This window comes from Telopea speciosissima, chromosome 1, assembly GCF_018873765.1.
Source record: "Telopea speciosissima isolate NSW1024214 ecotype Mountain lineage chromosome 1, Tspe_v1, whole genome shotgun sequence".
NCBI classification, from domain to species: Eukaryota; Viridiplantae; Streptophyta; class Magnoliopsida; order Proteales; family Proteaceae; genus Telopea; species Telopea speciosissima.
The window spans coordinates 41622250-41628249 of record NC_057916.1 but is presented as its reverse complement, the minus strand read 5'-3'; the positions used below and the strand labels follow the sequence as shown (position 1 = coordinate 41628249).

Genomic DNA, 6000 nt, shown 5'->3' with positions numbered 1-6000 from the left:
CCTTGGCGAAGTCTCTAATCTCTTCTTCAGTTACCGTGCAAGAGTAACGGGGACGAAAGGGCAGGGAGGAGAGGACGAAAAGTAGCAAGGGTGAGGTGAAATTCAAGGGTTAGAGGTAGGTTGGAGCAACAAGTATGGTTGTAAAAAGGAGAATAAGTTAGTGATTTCACTTCACAAGTTTCAGCTGAATAAACTCATAAGAAAGATAAAACGAACGCAATCGATCAATAGTAGATAGGGTGTACAAATAATTTTTCCTTTTTTATAATTTAATTGCACCATCTTATAGCCCACAGTTTAAAAAATGGGGAACTGGATCGGTGAATTGACTGATTCCAATCCAGCCAATTCCCACCGATTCTACTCCACTTTGACCAATTCTGATCAACTCCAACTAAATCCGGCTGATTAATGAAAAAAAGATGCCAAGATTCATTTAACGTATTAAAAATTTCTTGAGCACTGCTGCATTGAATTGCTTTCACTTCACCCCCTTTATATATCTCCTGCAACCAAAAATAATCTTCCACAAGACGAAGGGAAGGATAATGTCACAACTCGCAAGCACCAACACAAACACCACCCAGTCTAAGTCTAACAAAAACTGGATTTCTCAAGAGGATTCAGCGCATACATGGACAGAGAGCCCATTTGAAGCTAAACATACTAATTGCCAATCTATTATCCCTTCTTACTTATTTGGGTCTTCAATGAGTGATCATATATGGTTAGAGCTCTGGATTTCTTTGTTTTCTCGTTGAAAATCATCAGAAGAAGAATAAACAAGTATAGAAACGGGGAAGACGTACATCTCTCCACCTTGGATTAATATCCTCATGCATACATTGAGAAGCCAGAGCTGTCTTGTCTCCCCGGAGAGCCGGCAAACAAATAGAGTAAAAAAGTACCAAAATTGAGGGGAAAATCATTGTTGAGATGCTCCATTTAGTGTTACATCCATGGCATCTGGTTCTGCTGAATCATCTGCTTTGTCACCCTTCTTACCTACAAATCAATGAAAGTGGATTCTTGTCTAAGAATTTTTGTAGTTCTAACTAAAACCAACAGTTATAGGTCAGGCAGGCCCTGTGTTAAGGAAATACAAACACTAAAGAAGGGACCTGTTAGAGGTCAAAACATATGGGTGGTAGTTACTAAACACAGAGCAAGCAGGACCTGTGTACAAAAAAAAATTCAAATACTAAAAATGGGGCCTCATGTCTAACAATGCAAGGTCCCGTGGGACTTGTACTTCAAAAGTTTTCATACTAAAACTAAGAGCAACCTCCCACAGTATTTACATAAAAAAATAAAATGTATAAAAAAAAAACATTGTCAACCAACCAATGAAAGAAAGCCATGATAAATGACAGAAATGTGCTTAAGTTTACTAGACCAACTTCAGGGAAGGGCTTTATATTGCCACCCATCTCAGTAAAGTCTGAAGAACAAAAGTCGATTAATTTCTGAGAAGATTAACACCTCCCCTGTCATTTTCATTTGCAAGGGGGCTGCCTGATTGTCTGCTCGACAGGTTATGGAATTCCCCAAAAATAAAGAAAACAAAAAACACCAAATACCTGAACCAAACAACCTACCTAGCAGAAAAAAATAGAGAACACAAGAAAATGGCTTTATTTGTTAAGTGGAGACTCCCTGATTGTCTGCTCGACAGGTTTAGGAATCCCAAAAATAGGAGAAAAAAATTACCAAATTACCTGCACCAAACAACCCTACCTAGCAGAAAAAAATAGAGAACACAAGAAAATGGCTTTATCTGTTAAGTGGAGACTCCCTGATTGTCTCTCAACAGGTTTAGGAATCCCAAAAATAGGAGAAAAAAAATACCAAATTACCTGCACCAAACAACCCTACCTAGCAGAAAAAAAGAACACAAGAAAATGGATTCATTTCTTAAGAGGGGGCTGCTGATTGTCTGCTGGACACGTTTAGGGAACCTCTACATGTTTTAAAAACCCTTAAATCAGGGTCACTAGACACTCGAGCTCATATACCACTTGGCAAATCAGTGAACATGAAAATATAATAATGAGCAAAATCATAGGCATCAGTTAGACAAATGAAGAAATTTAACACTCGCCCTGCCCCAATATTAATGACCACATTGGATTCACAATTCAATTTCAGCACACCACTACAATCGGGTCAATCTAATGAGGTGAAGTCCAGATTGATACAATTGATCTAATAGGATTAAATGTTATGGGTAGGTATTCTCTGTTGGGGAGCGTGGCTCCTGCACATGCACAGGAGCCAATGACAGCACGTGGGGGCAGGGTGGTCATTTCACCACCCCCTGTGTCTGGGCGTGAGCAGTACGGATTTACCACACTTGAAAATCCAACCGTCCACCCACCCAACATGGCCCATGTTAAAAAGATGCCACTGCCCATGTTTTTACGGTTGGATTCCCAAGTGCGGTGCATTGCACTTGAGAGGATAAAAATAGGGGCAGTACACTCCCCCCCCCCCCCCAAACAGAACTTTTCTCCAAATTTATATACCTACTCTTTCAATAGGTCCTTGACAACTTACCTTTCTTCTTCTTCCCACCACCTTTCTTCTTTGTCTTTGTGCCAAGAGCTAACCAGGCCTTAATCTCGGGATCATCTATTGTCTTTGCAGGCTGTAGCTCCTGCAGCGGATGGGATGTAATCCGATCTGACCCATTTGGCATTAATAAAACGGTGAATTTAATATGGGCCACATAATCACCTGCAAAGATCAACAGAAATTGCTCAAGGAACACTTGATACGGATGGAACATACAAGCTGAAAAATAGATATCTACCGACACCAAAGACTCAGTTAACTATCCACATCAAGGGTGACAATTTACCACGACTTGTATTGTGTCAGAATATGCTTACCAGGCTTCCCATGAAGAACAGGGTATGGCTGCTAGAGCTCGTGGTTCACACATTCCACTAATCCTAGCCGGCCCTCTTCTCTTCTAGAGCCTTAGTAGAGTAAAGGAATTATATTATGTTACTATGATAAAAAGGCATCAAGTCAGAAGGAAACAATGCGAAAAGGTCACAAACCTTGCTGAAAAGGGCATGATAGGGAACTTCTGATTTATTTCACTAAAGATGAACCTTGACGATTTCATTTTCAAGTGGTAATTCTTGTCCACAGCTCTCTTGTAAATAGTAGTTTGCCTCTCATCCAACAACTTAGGCTGTATTTATTTATCCCCATGAAAATCATACCACAATTAAAACCATACATTAGAGCATAAGAATATTGTATGGTTAACAGCAGCTCACTTACCTTTCCCTCACCAGTGCTGGTCACTATATCAATTGCATAGACTTCATTCTCCTCAAATTCAGCATCATCAACTCTTGTATCAGGGCTAGATATACTCAATATAACCTTGTTCCCATCAATCACAAACTGCTTTAGCTGATGACTAAGAACACCTTCAACAATCTTGCAGTCATAGGCAGCAGCAACCTTCTGAATAGCTTCTGCAACATCTTTATTCTGCACAAAGTCAGAAACACACAAGTGAATTGGCATATTCATGCTAATTGTCATGGTACAACACAACAAATAACAATAGTAATAATGATATTAAAAATAAATGTTACAAAGAACTCATATAGTAGTGCATAAGAACCCTTGCAACAAACAAGCAAACCCATTCACCCTATCAATGCAGAATGACACAACAATATGTGGGCAAAAATAGTGTTACTCCACAAGAAATGAACATATCGTAGTTTCAATACCCATAAATTCTGTTACAGCACCTAAGTACTTGTCAGATGTGCAGATGTGAACATTGACCAATCTAAGACAACAAATCAAATGATCACAAAGTCTTCGTTGAAAATGAAAGCAAGCTCCCAATGCTCAATGTTCCGTTATGCCATTCATTACCCAAAGAGAGAATTTGATCAAACGATATTTCACAACTAGCTAAAGTTCCAATAACCAGCTTCCATTCATGGGATTTGAGTGCCTTCCCGTTTGATTACTTACTTTGAGACAGGAACCTTAATTAATAATGATATGCCTTCAACTGGGATGGTAAAACATTTACTCGACCAACACCATCTCCTTACAAGGAAACTTTTTCTAATTGCTTGTCTATATACACAATCCATTCTAGGTAGCCTACCTATATCAAAGATGTCCTCATTCCACTTCTGCTCAGAAGTTCTAGACCCCCTGGATAAGCCAATAAAACTACCACAAAAAGAAAAAACAGAAGCAATGACCTAGAAAATTGATCTTGCCTGATCTTGCCTGGGCCAAATGCACCTTGTCAGAAAACTGTTCTCGTTATGGATTTATGGTTATTACCCAGAAGGATCATTCTAGAGGCACAAGTCAAGGACAAATCTACCATAGGATCAGTTGTTTAGTTTGCTCATGGGTACTTACAAACTATATAGTCCTTATTACAAGAATAAACATCCAACATAGAATATGTTAGTCTATCAGAGTAACCATGACCTAAGTACCTAACTGCCATCAGGCATTAGATTATTGGTTATAACAAGTTGCAAAACTTGTGGTTTTGGCTCAAGACATAACCCATGCGATTTTACAATTAACTTCTGACCTAGAATACTCACACAGTAATGTACTTCATTAAATAGCATAGATAGTTCTCCAAATAGCCATCATGGCATATGTTTGTAGAAGACTGGTGGGGAAAAAAATCTTAAAAATAACCCCCTGCTCAAAAAGAAAGCAAGACGTTGAACATGTTATAGTTTAGAGATAAAGACCCTTCTGAAAAGAAAGAACAATGCTTTGACTGGAAATGTTGGCTACAAATGAGTGAGAATTGACAAAAAGATAATTGATCAACCCCAAGCATAGTAACCAAATATGTTATAGGCAACAAGGAAAGGAGGAAACCAAAAAGAAATTGATCACCTCGGCAAAGTTGCCTTCTTTTAAGCCTGTGTAAGAATGCCTCTGAACTACTTCTCATCAATATATGTTTTTTACTATCACCAACAGTATATGGAGCATATCCAGCATGGTTTTTATTTCAATCCATCAACAGTTCCGCAAATGCCATTATGGCATCTCTTTGTAGAAGACTCATCAAAACCAAAAAAAAAAAAACTTATAACCCCTCCCCAGATCCCAAAGAAAAGCAAGACATCAAACATGTGCTAACTAAAAGAAAGATCAGTTGAGAAATAAAAACCCTTCTGAACAGAAGGAACAATGCTTTGACAGAAAATGTTGGCTACAAATGAAAACAACTCCTTGCAACGTTTATCAGTAATAACGGTTGTCAATCAAAACAGAAGTAGATCAACCATGCTCCCAAAATAAGACTAAGTATAGGAAAGGAGAAGAGGGATGCAATTGATCATCTTGAGAAATACCTTCTTGTTCATATGGGCCCATAAAGAGACTATATATTTAGAACACTAGTGGTTCAAGAACAAAAATGGAAAAGTGCAGTGTCTTGTTAAATACACGTCTACCAAGGAGACATGCAGCCTAGGAAAGGGCAATCATGCTCTAACCAGTGAGTATGACAACCTTACCCTCCATTTAGCCACTCAGGTTTCTCATGCTAGAAATCTATGAAGGCACAAGCGGCACAACTCCTAAGCAAAGGAAAAACAAGAAGAAAACCAAAAAAAGTATGCCGTTCCTATCCAAGTAACTAAGTTAAAGCAACACTTGGATGTCGATCGATGGCTTCTCGATATATTCATTATCTAGCATTCCATCTGCTCACATATATATTCATTCTCACCATAAAAGCACCAATTACTACAACTGACAACACCAACCCTCTCCCCCCCCCCCCCACCCCCCAAAAAAAAAAAAATTTTACCTGCCTTGAATATTAGGCAGCTATTATTACCCTAAGTCACTACATACCTCAGAAACCTCTTCCTCAGCCTTGTGCTAAAGAGAAATAAAGAGATTTCATCTCAAAGACTCAACTGGCAACATAACCCATGGAAAGAAATAAAAAATCAACATCTTAAC

At 38.7% G+C, this 6000-nt stretch overlaps 2 pseudogenes; both read right to left on the bottom strand.

Moving 5' to 3' along the window:
* Positions 1–754: 754 nt before the first annotated feature.
* LOC122652919 lies at positions 755–3579 on the bottom strand (annotated as a pseudogene).
* On the bottom strand, positions 1375–1517 carry LOC122649265 (annotated as a pseudogene).
* Positions 3580–6000: the final 2421 nt, after the last annotated feature.